Consider the following 15,252-nt stretch of genomic DNA (forward strand, 5'->3'; position numbering starts at 1 on the left):
TCACAGCATTAATTATTTATGATTGTTTTACTGCTTCTCTTTTCAATGCAATTGCAACGTAGGTGTTTTAATTGTAAACTAGATGTATAACAAAACATTATTGTAATGTAACATTATTATAAAAAGGGCCAATCAAATGAGATGACAAAGATTCATGCACAAAACAACTCCCGGAACACTAGTAGTCATATTCATACCTGATGATCTATAATAGGGCTACACGCATAGCCTAAAATGCGGACCGCAATGAGGACCCCAAATTGAACTGTTATGTAAACAGTATTTTGAACTTAACCGTTCGCTCGCATTAGAAGCGAGATACTTGAAGACTCATAGTATCGGAAGCAACATCGATAAAGGCGTGATTCATTTTTTACGTTTTTAATATTTTTTAGTTATTACTGCGTTATGTATTGTTATTGTACTTGAACTCCATCGAGCATAGCCACTGCAAATGTACAAAAGCCTGAAGAGACCACTTTTGTCAGAATTTGCATTAATAATTACTCAACATTCTCCAAAAGTATGACTTGTGTCTAAATTTTTCTTGACAATTTCTGATTTATATTAAATTTATATGAAATTTACTCGACAAATTCTCGACATTCTGAATATGGTCTTAACATTTCTTGACAAATTCTCGACATTTGAATACTGTCTTGAAATTTCTCGACAGGTTCTCGACATTCTTTTTTTTTCTCAGTATGGCTTGACATATTCTGAACATTTTGAATTGTGTCTTAAATTTACTTGACATATCTGAGTTTTACAAATCATTACCAATATACATGATATATCTTTATTTGTATTTCTCTTTATAGAATATACCGTTATTTCAAGTTACACTTATTACAACAAAAACGAAAGTTGGGCATGTAAATATTTTTATAATTTAAAATTTGGGTATATAGATATTTTTATAAATACAAATATGGGTATGAAATTTAAAATATTAACAAAAACAAAATTAATGTGGGTATGTTGATATAAACCAATTTAAATGTGGGTTGGTAAATAATAACAAATGTTGATATATAAATTTTATAAATAATTGCTAAATGATTGAAACCAATCATAAAGTAGACATATTTCATTTTTCATGCATAATAATCAATGTTAATATGGTATATCAACAATTATTGTATAAAGATGTGGCTTTTTATAATTAACAAAGTATCATTGTATCCTAATTCTTCTAAGTTTAGTTTAGCGATAGAGTATATGAAACAGCAAAAGAAAGTGTTTAAACTGTCATGAATATATCTATACACAATTCAGGCGAAACGTTTACTGTTGAGATAGTGTCAAGACATCTTTAAGACAGTACAGAATGTGTAGAGATATATTCAAACACAGCTTTAAGACTGTCAAGAATGTTTCAAGACTGATTGAGCCAAATTTAAAACAGTCAAGAATTGATCGAGACAAATCAAGACACTTATCAGATGATAAAGAAAGTGTCGAGAAATTTTAAGACAATGTTAATACTGTCATATATATGTCAAGAAAAATCAAGAACTTAATTAGACAAATTCAGACTTTGTCAAGAATTTTTAAAAATATTTCAGACAAAGAAAGAATTTCGAGTAAACATTCATGCAAATTCAGACAAAAATTGGTCTTTTCAGACTTTCTGACTTTTGTAGTGTATAGTCTACCTTAAAAAGACGACACAGTCTGATATTCTCTCCTTACACTATTTTGTTTGATACTTATTCAAACTGTTGGTCGCGCGCGAGGACTATTTCGGAAACATGTGCCGTGTATATTTAAATCAGTACAATACATAATAAAAAATGAGCACATTTTAAAAATCGATAGCATACATATATTTTAACGCATTTGTAGCTGAACAACTAAATGTTGCAATAATGCATATGGTCTAACGGGTTCTAAGAATCAACAATTACAGGTTTTATATTTTTTTAGGGTGTTTAATTTAAGTACTGGTTTTAGGAATAAAGTATAGATTTGTGTCCCCAATGCAATGCGGTGTTAGGGACACAGAAATGCATGGCGTCCGTCTGTAAGGTGCGCTCTCAGGTGAACAATTATTCCCTTGCCATATTTGTATCACATTTATATCATTGGTTTGTACCAGAAATGTCTTGCACGAGTTACAAAATCAGTTAAGCTCAACTATATTTAAAGAAGTTATGCCCCTTGAAAATGTTAATTCTGTGGAAAATTGCATTTTTAGCAATAATAAGCAAACATTTTATATTATTTTTTTATGCAATTTATATCAACGGTTAATATCAATGATTTATTTCAGAAGTTTCATGGGATAGTTAGAAAATCATTGACGTTCAACTATTTTTACAGACTGATGTTGTGTCTCCTGGTATTGTTGTGTTCTTTTTAAATTTAGGGGAAAATAAAACAAGTAAGACTTCTATTTAAAATTTTAAATACTTGATAATTCCTGAATTCAGGAACTATCTGAACATATCAGCTTAATAAAGGAGAACTGCCAAGGGATTCGGAGGCAATTGAAACCATAATCTAAAACGTCAGACAATAGCTATTAGATATATAACGATTCATTAATATCTGGACAAACATAATTAGAGTTTTGAAAAAGCAAAAACCAAGTTATTGATTTCGTCAAATATAACATTCTATGGCAGGATGAAACTCGAAACATTTAACTCCCGCAAAGCATCCATTAATTAGAAATATGTTAATAAATAATATAAACATCATCGATGCATACTGCTAAAGGTGACAATATACAGTTTCAACTAATTTACATGAAGCCTCCGTCCTTTAGTCACATTATCTGCTGAAAGGGGATATCTGCTACGTCGAGGGATAAACATACGCCTTAGATAGAAATTTGTCATTTTAATTATCTTGATATTGGCACTGACATAGCCTTTTTCCAAAAAACGTTATTAATTAATAAGCTATGACGTTCGTGCATTATATTTATATTGTTCAAATCGTTTAATTAATTTTATTCTTAATCGTCATTCCATGAAATATTTTAATTAGCATAAAACGGAAAAGTGGAATAACTGCTGAGGCAAGAACATATGAAACGTAATTGCTTCTGTTGTGGTAAATGGAGCAGAATCAGTACTTTGATAATCATAAAATTATTTCAACACGGTCATACATATGCCTTGTCTGTTAAAAAAGCGTTCTGGATATGAAATTTTGTAAATATGCATTTAGAAGTGTCCAGCTTTTAAATATAAACCAAAACCATAAACGTAGTATTTGAAATACATGTAAATCGATCTATAAATGTATAGAATGTACGTAAAAAGTGGCGAAATATTAATTTTATTCACTTGAAATTACATTCATTTCATAGAAATTGATAGAAAATAGTATTATGATAGTGATGATATTTCAATTCTAAAAATGTGAAAACATAAAATAGTAGGTTTTTGCTAATTTGTTGAAGCGATGAATATATATAGAGATGAAACACGAAAAATAGATTGTATGGTGTGTGTTTTTTTATTCCTTTTACGCATTACCGATTTACTGCATCGAAATTCGTGTAGATATTATTAACACCACAGTTATAAATGCATCAGCTATTGGTCAAATATGTTCATCTCTTTATGAAATAACATAATCATAGTAGCTTTTATCATAGGTCAACATTTTGTTGAAAAATATTTGATTGGTTTATATTTTTCATTATTGAAGTATACGAAAAGGGTGGGGTACTTGAAGTCTCAGCTGCACACCCTTACCACACAAAGATTGAAGTGGTCTTCAAGGGCACGACAATAAGATATCGGGTGATAAATTGCCATCTCACAAAAATTAACAAGGAACCAATAATTGGCCTATTGGATTTAAAATTAATTATATTCATTGTCATATTAAACTGATATTCTCAAACTATTAATTTAAAATGATTGTCATGACTCTTCGATAAAAATTAGAATGCGTAACTTCAACTTTACCACAATAGGTTCCTTATTTATAAGCAGTAATCCTCTTCTAACGAAACCATATTAGGAAAAGCAATACTTGGATATATAGTATCAAGATAAGATAAGATATGATAAGAAAAGTAAACTTTATTACGATCCCAGAAGCATATAACCCCAAAACAAGCTGTTCTAAGCTATATTGCATTATATGAAACAAGCAACTAACATTTAAATGTAAGCACAATCACATCTTCATCATATACAAAACAGTAAGTATCTGGCGCAACAGTTAAAATATTAAAAATTAAAATTATTGTGTTGTGTGTTATGTGATAGCGTGATAAAATCAGCGTCCAATGTTTAAATGTTAAATGGTACATTTATTGACGTTGAACAAAATAAAATTCTGAACCAAAGTATTCAGTGACATCATACGTAAACACAAATTTTAGTTAATCCCGATATCATATGTTATAAAAAGCAAATAAGAGTTGGTGACTTGCTTGTGTGTCGGGAACCGTGGGAATGTAGCTTTTTTTATATTAAATGTTAACACATTTATCGTTGTACTTTCATAATTTATCGAAAGTAAATGTATCTGATGAAAATTAAGAACAACAGCATATAAATCTCTTTCCATGCACTAATTTTTGGGATACTCCTGGCTGTCTTAAATATAATACATTTTCCCGAAATCTAACAATTTTCAAATTTATCACTGAAATTTCATTACATATAACACCAAGTCCGTGCAGTTTCACAAATGAAGGGTAACGTATTTCTACAAACAGTGTTATCCGCTAACTATTAAATACATTGTTAACAATTATTAGTATATAATTATGTCCACGATTATTACACACATGTGTTATGTGTTCTCGTTTTATTCGTATTTAACATTTATGTCCGATGTCTCATTAAGTATAAATTTCACATGTTCATCTCTTGCCACATAAAAATCGATTTTGTATATTTTTCTTAACTTGTTTTGTCTATCTTAGTATATTGACAGTTTCTAATAACATACAACGTCACCAGAAAAAAATAGTAGTGCATATGAGCTTTCCATTCTAGGATATAATTTTTTCGGACTTCATAATAAAGTGGTATAGTTTTAGCCGTAAAAGAAGTTCCTATGGGAAATTGCATTGTCGATATTTACAGAAATGCAACCTATAAACCTGTATCATCCTTCAGGAGAACATGTGTAATTATGAAGACGTTTTTTTTACTGAATATGATCTGTCATCGGTTCCCTTCTGTACTTGCGATTAATGTAATATTTCTTTTTCCCTTCTGATGATGTTCTCAGTGATAGGTTGTTAAAATTAATATATTACAAACTACTTTTGCACCGAATCATTGCACTTGGTTACAAATATAATTTGACAAAAAAATGTAAACGAAATTGTAAATACAAGTTCATAGACGGTGCCTTTACAGCATACATATAAACGAAAAAATATTTGTAAATCCGTCGCAAATGTGGAATGCTTAAAAAAAAATCTTCGTACGAAAGGGTAAGTTTGCTATATTTTGAAGCGATTTTAAACGAAAAATCTTTCTGTAACCGCTAATGGAAACGAAGATAATTAGCATTAGTAATTTTCAACTAACCTCATTGTATTTTTAGGAAAATAATCAATTACATCACTGGCGATATTGTTTACCTTGTGTGCAAGTTTTTGCTTCTTTACTTTACTTTTCTTTTTCTTTTATTAATTTATGTTTTACATTTTATTTATCTTTTGGTTTTGATATTGTATAAACTTCCTTTGAAAATATTTGATAAATTATTTCTTGAAACATACGCATTTTATCCATAACCTTTTCATTCAATTGCACTAACCTTTTTAGATCGTTGTTACGTACATGTATACTCATTTTTCACCGAAAAAAAAACAGGACAGGACAAAACATATATATGTAGTAACAAAACCATATGTAGATAATTGAAAAATCTATAAAATTGACTCGAACAAAAACGGTTGTCGTCGAATCTTCTATTGAAAATTCCTTCCTTGTTCTAGTTTTCTTTATCTTCATGTCTTAGAACTTTTTTTCCATATGTTTTCAACGTGTTGTTTTAACATAACTATGTCAATTAATACGACCATTCCGAAGACAACAGAGATGAAAACAGCACCAAAAAAACCAATTGTCTGCGATGACTTGCGATCGTCTTTAGCCGATGTTAGTTTGCGAATAGTTGACGAAAGCTTAGTTTTATTGACTTTTAATTCATCTTGTATCTGTCGGATGACAGGTTCTAATTCCTTAAACAAATCTCTTTTTGTTTGATTTCGTTGTATTGTCGATTCCCAATATTCCAGTTTTCTTCTGTAATCACATCGACAAGGACACATTTGAGTTGCTGAAACAGAAAAAAAACAAAGATTTTCTGTGTTTTTCTAATAGCATAATCGAACAATTGAGTACTGATCAGGGGCTGACAAAATATTTTCAAGTTCGAAATACAACCGTTAAAGAAAGGAGGACACCAAAGAATTCCCACTCATAAGTCGAAGACGAACTGACAACGCCATGGCAAAAGGTAGTATTGTGGAATTATGCCGTTTTCATATTTCGCTCTGTATTTACGGTGATTATATCTAAAATTGGTTTACATAATTTGTTTTTTCGTCAATTGTACCACATGCTTTATTATAGAGACTCATATCATTCATCTAAATAGTGGACTGGACTCAATTTATGATATATTTTCTGGAGCAAGAATACGAGTACGGTTATCCCCTGTCTTCTTCTTTCTGACAGTATTTAATAAGGCCTATTTTGTATGCTATTTCAAACTTTTATCGTTTATGTTTTAATGCTAGTGATTTCAATATCCTTTTCTTGGTTTAATCCTTACAAAATAGAATAATTTTCCAATACTGTTAGGTTGAAAGTAAGCACGGTGACAAATAGCTTACATGTTACAAAACATGTATTCTTGGAAATGAAAATATTCCATTTCACCTAAAATGTGATAAACTTTGTTGTTTTATTGGCATTGCCAGCTACGTGCTTATTGTATGAGCGTTGTTAATTTATGTTCAAACATTTATAAATAAACCAAGCCCTGACACAATAAACATTAACAGTGTTCACACAACTTCAGCGATTAGACAAACATGTACTTCATGCGTGTTTCTGTAAGAAATTGGTCAATGTAGGATTTTTTTCTCAGTCTATCCGAGTTTTATATCATTGTATTCATTGTTAAATATGTCCTGTAACAATTGCTTCCTAAGTACAGTGCTCGTTAAGTTTCTGTTCCCTTAATTAATGCAAAGATTCCTTTTCGAGCTTTTTATTCATATTTTATTTATAGCCAACATGTGATGGTTCGCCAGTACACACGCTCGAAAAAATATTTGTGTTATAATTCCTTTTTTAGAAAAAAAAAGTATATAATACATTCAATCTTCATGGAGTTTAATGTATATTGAAGAAGTAGCTATCTAAACCAATTTGATATGATTTTGGAAATACATATATCTTAGTCAAAGAAAATTTGCAAATTCGTATTGTATGATGACTTATATCCTTTGGCATGCCTCAACAACGGATTTGAATTGAAGAAACATGACGACTTTTATTAGTAGAACTGAAAAGGCTGACCTTCTGGAGAGCCTGAGTTCACTCGATATATTTGGTGATTTTAGTAGAAAAGAGGATTTGTGTTATGATTGTAAATAATACAACTAATCATCAATTGTCCACATGACGTGGAGGTACGTAACTTTGGGTCAATTTACGGCCCTCAACATTGAGATAAACCCATTCCGTATAATCATATATAAAAAGCCCCAACTTGACAAATATGTTAAACAATTCAAACGAGAAAACAAACGGTCGGATATATGACAAGACAGTAAACGCATATAACAGAGAAACAAACCACCGAGCTTTTAATTCCAGATTCCAGATTCCTTACTGTAGCTACTGTGGACAGGCATTTTATAGAATTTAGCAAATTTAAAAAATGTGTGTGATCGTCAACCCTCCGACTAATCAGTGACAATGATTTAACAGTACATCATCAGAACAAACTGTACAAATCAGTTGGAAATGGCTTGACCCATCTGATTGCGAAACACAAACATGAAAAAAATAAAGACAAAGACACACAGCACTAACCAAAGAGTATTCGTAATTACTGAAAGATAGTTCAAAGCAACTAACAACTAATAAATAAATCATGTTCTCTGTATTTCATGTAGAGACTTCATTAAGAGTCTCGTTTTGTCATCATCGGATTTCTTTGTCGTTGTATGTGAACTGTTGCTTGTCATTTCTTCTCGCAATTGCGTTGCTTTAAGAATGAATTGGATTGCACCTATCAGGCCTATGGTGCCTTCTTCTTTATTTAAAAAAGAAAGCATTTACTTTTTACTGACTGTGTAATGGTGTTCGTCTGTATGTGTTGTTCTTGATTTGTATTGTACTATGATTTTCCATCGTTTAATTTTGCTTACCAGAACAGTCGTTTGTATGTCTCTCCTCTTCATATTTAAGTTTAGCTTTACTACAGTCAATATTGTATTATCCTTCAAACTTTTGACAACTCGAACTTACATAAATTACTTTACATAAATAGTAAAATAATACTATTGTTTTTTGTTTTGGATGACCGATTATGTTAAACAATATGCATGTTACAGTTGTCATATTATCAACACAATTATCTTAAAATAGTTTTAAACTCGTAGCGATGGGTAGTTCAAAAGCGTTATTCTAAATAGTAAAAATGATATAAACATACAAGTATTTACAAATAATCTTGTAATTGTGGTCTCATGTAATCCTTCGGTGTTTGTAAAGCTGCATTCGTAATTTCCTTGATCAGACCATTTCACATTATCGAATACTAGGTTTGTCAAAGATACACCATTTGCATATTCAGATAGTATTACGCTTGTGTTATTGACAGATCTAGTCCATGAAGTCTGCATGTTGTTGACGCCACAAGTAAGCTGAACGCTGTCACCCTCGTTGACTATTACATCTATTAATGAATATTAGCATAAATCATGTAAATATGATATTTGTGGTACATAGTTTTAAAACTTTTTTTTTCAATGGTTGTTTTATAATTTGTTTTCTTTTATATAAATTATGTGAACAAAAAAACAACGGGCAAAGAATCAGTTACTACTTTTTGTGAAAATTTATATATCTAGAGGCTTTCAGGTTCAATGTTATCAATGTTGATATTACAGTACAAATTGGAATCCAGTCGGATCCTTAATCCTCTTAGCAAAAATTGGAATTCCAATATCTATTAGTAGAAATCAGAATTCCAATTTATACTTATTCAAATCCAGTACAAATCAGAATTCCAATTTATACTTATTCAAATCCAGTACAAATCAGAATTCCAATTTATACTTATTCAAATCCAGTACAAATCAGAATTCTTATATCTACTAGTAGAAATTGGGATATCTAAATTTGTACAAGGAGAATTCAAGATTTTACTAGATTTCTAGTAGCATGCAGGTTATATGGTAACCTTTCGTGATTTTTTTTTATTTTTAAAAAGATTAGTTTGTTTATGGTATTTTGATGAACAAACAAATTCGACATTGAAGTGTTTAACAATATATGGGTATCCTTAATTAAATCAAAAGTTTTAAGTGCATGTACTAAAGTGTTGTTCAAACTTAAAGTACCCCATGCGATACTGTAAATTCAAGAAAAGATTGAAGGACTTTAAAAAAAAAAGTCTTTGCTGCGAGATCAAGAAATTGGCCATACCTGTTTACTGTTTAAATCAGACAATTTCGATAATATTAGTTTATTTCATTACAAATGAAATCAAAATAATTCTATCGTTTGCTTTTTTTTAGTAAAAATCTAGTACAATTCAGTCCTCTTAGTACAAATCTGGATATTCAAATTTCTACCAGTAGATATTGGAATTATGACTTGTACTAGTTTTTACTAAGTTGTTAATCAGAATTCCAATTTCTAGTGGTAGATATTGGAATTCAAATTTGTATTAGAAGGATTATGTGTCCTACTTGATTATAATTTGTACTGTAAGATAGACATCAAAAGTAACCACATACGTTAAATATATTTTATACTTCCCGTTTATGGCCGTCAGGTCATATTAAACATTTGTAATGGTCGGTTGAATATAGTGAGCTAATCTTGGACTAAACTAAAAATTTCGAAGGTTTGTGTTGACGACATATTTTCGCAGACTTAGATCTTTAGATACAAGAGTACTTGTCTGATTTGTCATTATAATTCCCGATTGGAACATTTCAATGCATACATCGCTAACCCTGTCGACAAACCCAGTTTCTGTCCTTTTGAAGTTCATTTGATTCCATAAGCTTTTGTTTGTTATCTTCATATATTTTCTCAATCGATTTATGAGATTTAAACGTCAGTAAACTAATGTTGCCTTAATTGCCCTTTGGTATCTTTCACCTCTCTCTGTCAGTACTTACTGACCCGTACTTTCAGTAAACTCAAATCTGGGCTTTGTTACCTTTTCTGTATTTCGTTCAAACATTCCATCAATAAAATGCTTTTCGCTCTTTTAACATTTCCGAGTTGTAACGCATTTCAGAAATAATAACTTGAATTTATTATTTCGTATGGTTAAGTTAACAATATATATTTTTGATTCATTGATACCGCACGCTAGTTTATTTCATATTGCCATAACATTATAAGCACTTCATTTCCACAAAAATGGTGCTTATATTTGTAAATTGAAATACCTTTCAACTGACAAACTGCCCTGTTTTCCCAATTACACGAGATATCAAGCCATTTTTCAGTCCTTGTATGCTCGACAACACAATTCTCAATGGTGAATCCATTTGGTTCATCTACAAAACATCCATTTTGTTAATAAAATAAAATATAAAGTAAAAGGTACTATAAGTGCAACAGTTTAGGAAACGTGATTTCATAACTGCCCCCCCCCCCCCTTTTCCCCGAAAAAAGGTCTCCGTAATGGTGGTGTTCACTTTCCCAATCAAACGACATGAGCAATATCGTATTCGGATTATAAGTATATTGTGACGCCATAAGCTAGGTTTGATATGAATATATTGCTCGATTAATTTATTTTGATGATATAAGCTGGGCAAGATATCGAAATCAGTTTTATTTTTCACCGAGCTGAATTTGATAGCATTAACAGGAACATTGGTTAATATGGCATGTTCTTTAATTGGGATATATACCATGGGAAATGAATTAAAACTGAATACTGTGGATGTACTCTAAAGTGATATCATAGATATAGTGGAAAATATTATAGAATATTTGTAAAGTGAGGATACTCATTTTGAATATTATATTAGAAATAATAGAAAATTACAAAATTCTGGATCTAATTTAAAGACTCTGCACCTGTTTAATTGGAATATTTATATATCATTGGAAATTAAAAAGAATGCTGTGGATATAGAAAAAAATCTAGTGATATAGTAAAAATGTTCAAAAAAAAGGAATTCAGAAAAAAATTTAAAATTGGATAAATTTTGATGAATTATTTCAAATATTGAAACTAGAATACTGGATGGGAAATCAAATATCAGTGTCAATAAATAAATAAATAAAACAATTTATTCATAATTATTTTTATTTGTGATACTTCACTATGCATAAACACTTTGTACAAGGTTCATGTCAATAAGCATTGAACAAATGCCTCAATGAAGAAACGCACACATTTGTTCTGGTTTTTAATAATTCTGGAAACTTACGGAAAGTATAAAATAATTCAGATTTCCAAAAAATGTAAAAAAAAATGTGTTATCTCTTATTAGAAAGAGCCAAAGAGATAAAAGAGTTTCAAGCACTCATAGTATTTGGCTGTGAAAACATTAAGAGGAAAATGTACAGCATTATATGACATGCAATTAATTAGCAAGAAAAACATATACATTGTTGCTTTGGCTTGTTCACTTCTAAAATTTTAAATGGCGGTAAAATAAAAATCTCTCTTTTTCTTTTTAAATGCTGTGCTTCTGTGACAATTGTAATTATTTCAAGGAGTACATTAATTTCAATGGAAAAAGACTGAAATTACAATTTATATTCCTTTACTTGTTTTAGGAATCTAATGATGAACAGTGGGATTTTTTTTTTAAATCAGCAAAATTTAGCAAATGTTAGAACATGAAATAAGTTTGCATCTTGTGGTCATACTCTAGCTTGTTCATACCGTGTATACTAATTTCAATGGTATGTTATTTAATAAAGATAAATATTGCAGCCTTAATGCCACATGGATAGCTTCTGAAAGACCTATCCCAGTTACCATGGTTACACTAAAACAGTTAAAATTGAACAGGTGTCAGAAGTGCTTGGAGAGCATGCAGTAGACTATCAATTCATGAGAGATCATCTATTTAGCAACTCTAATACCAACTGGTCAATTGAATGTCCCATTGTATTGTCAATTTTACAATCTGATTGAACAATTATAGGTAACGGTAAACAGCAACACCTATAGTAAAGTCACAGTAATTGTATTGATTTCGTTAGAAGATCAATTTTATATTTGTTGTCAATATCTTTTCACACACATAAACATTTATGTTAAGGTAATTAAACTCATCATGAATACCAATATCAAAATGTTGTACGACAGACGCGTGTTTCGTTTACAAAAGACTCATCTGAAACTTGTCAAAAGAGTTTAAAGGGCCAAATAAAGTACGAAATAGGAAAGCATTGAGGTAAATGTGTACGCTTGGAAATGCAGTTATTCTCAATCTTCATTGAATATAATTCATCAATTTTGTATACTCTGAAGATTGCTTAATATAATTTTCTATGTATCAATATCCTACATCAGATATTTGAATGGTATCTAATCACATGTGTTGCATCTTATTTGTATATCACAAGCTCATCGGAAACTTCTTTTGCTAGGCCTACGTATAATAGCAGAAAGTGTCGCTATGTGCCCATTGTATAGAAGCAACTACATATTTGTATTACTTGCAATTATTGACGACTGCATGACAAACCATGAGCAATGATTTGATTGAAGTAGTATAATTGTTATGTATTCAAGTGTACTAGAATAAATTGAAAAGTAGTCTAACTCTTCGATACCAAAACATTAAAGACAAATATGTGTGATAAATTTCCAATTACTCCCTTGAATAAAATTTCTAGGAATATTTTAAGTATCATTATTTAAAAATAATATAGCTCAAGGGAAGAAAATTGTTTTGCTTTTGTGAAATCAATAATTGACAAAGAAATGATATATTAAGGAATTAATGATGCCACCATGACGTCAAACACATTTGAAAATTGACATATTTAACCTAAACTGACCATTTCCAACAATGTTTTGGACAAAATAATAAGAAAATGTGGTATGATTGTCAATGATACATCATTCTAACATAATCTAATGATGCGGACTTCAGAAACTAACTATAACATTACAGTTACATCTTTGAATAAGACATCTTGTATCACATTATTTACTTGGAAACGGCCTTTGCTCATTTCTAAATATCAATGACAAAATCCAAAATGAATTGTTTGCTGGCAGTTAAACCGTATCCTTTCTTTTCCGTTTACATTATTGCATTAAATGCTAGAAGTTTGAAGCCCAAATGCAAATAGTTCATATAGTACATGTATACTGATATAGTATATACTAATGTCTTTTACATATGAAGGATGATAACTGATTGCTTCATAAAATATCTATCTTTTCGAACTTAAGGAGTAAAAAGGTTTGTTTTTCATACATTCACTATTCAAGAGATCAGTGCTTATGAGTTCTCAAAACCTCATACAGGTTCTAATATAAACTTTTACCATTAACTTTTGGTTTTTGTTTTGTTGTAAATTTGCGTCGATGAAGATAATTTACTTTTACCTAATGTACGTAATAGACTAATCTGACATACGCAGTAAACAATTGCAACAGACTATTGGACTCTTTAATTAATTTAGATTGTCTGCCTGTTGCACTAGAAAATCGGACATAGTACATTCAATGATTGTTTCTGTTAAGACGCATATTGAATGATCTCTCCTAAGTATGTAGCCATCTTCACGAAATTGGTGAGGGTATGTGCTTCAGTGGACTTTCTATTTTTTTATTTGCATTTTATTAATAATAAAAGCTTACCATATTCAGTATTCCAATGTTCATTTGCAGAATTTAGTTTTGTTCCATCATTCCAAAGCCATGTTCCTTCAGATTCAATATCGGTAAGTCCAATCCAAATTCCATACCATTGCTTGGTACTGTTAACCCTGATAATTATAACTTTTTTTGCATTAATATAATCAACAATGTTATAGTAAAAGTAAGTTAATTGTTTATTATAGTGACATGTGTAAATCAATATAAGTATATACAAGTCGCCTTTTTGTTTGGAAAAAAAAAATAATACACGATGGTCTTGAAGTATAGATTTTGCGTACTTATCATCTTAATAACGTGTTATATTATTCTTTTATTTGTCTTTATTATTATTACTTTTACTGTTAAGTCTGTTTTTTTAGATATCCTTTTGACGTAACTCTGTGCTTATGCATCCCATCATACTTTGAACGACAAAATTATTTTATGATGTGACTCTGTACCTATGTATCCTGTCATACTTTGAATGACAAAATTATTTTATTTATTAATATTACTTTTACTGTAAACCCACTGTTTTTGTGATATACATTTGACGTGACTCTGTACTTATGTATCCCGTAATTCTTTGAACCACACTATTATTTTATTTATTATTATTACTTTAACTGTTAAGTCAGTTTTTGTTATATCTATTTTGCGTGACTGTATTTATGCATCCCGTCATACTTTGAACGACAAAATTATTTCATGTCTACCTGACGTGTGCGAATTTCAAAAGCGCAATTTTACACCAGTACTCAAAACCCTCCTTCCTTGATGGGTGCATTTTACAAAGACAAATAAAATCGTATAATATAATCAAAATGAGGATGTTAATTTGATGTATGCCTTTTTGTGCTTCTTCGTTACATTTGTTGTTTTTATAGTGATTAAGATGATAACACAATGTTGACTGCTGTACCCCTATTTTTGACATAACCTATTGTGTCTGTTTGTTTTGTTCATGCATCGGTGACAATATAATGGAATTTGATGCGACAAGTGTAAGGTTTAGCTAGCTATAAAACCAGGTTCAATCCAGCATTTTCTACATTTGAAAATGCCTGTACCAAGTCAGGAATATGACAGTTCTTGTCCATTTGTTTTTGATGCGTTTTGTTATTTGATTTTGCCATGTGATTATGGATTTTCCGAATTGATTTTCCTCTGAGTTCAGTATTTTTGTGATTTTACCTTTTACCTTCGATTTAATGT

General features: G+C 30.3%; 1 long non-coding RNA gene across 1 annotated transcript; it reads right to left on the bottom strand.

Moving 5' to 3' along the window:
- Positions 1–4,440: 4,440 nt before the first annotated feature.
- LOC139485765 (uncharacterized) lies at positions 4,441–10,754 on the bottom strand. The gene is made up of 3 exons (XR_011655393.1): positions 10,643–10,754; positions 8,668–8,910; positions 4,441–6,273 (listed from the first exon to the last, which is right to left on the bottom strand). It is a non-coding gene; the product is annotated as an uncharacterized lncRNA (long non-coding RNA).
- Between the last annotated feature and the right edge of the window lie 4,498 nt (positions 10,755–15,252).

The sequence above is a fragment of the Mytilus edulis genome, chromosome 8, assembly GCF_963676685.1.
Source record: "Mytilus edulis chromosome 8, xbMytEdul2.2, whole genome shotgun sequence".
Lineage (NCBI taxonomy): Eukaryota > Metazoa > Mollusca > Bivalvia > Mytilida > Mytilidae > Mytilus > Mytilus edulis.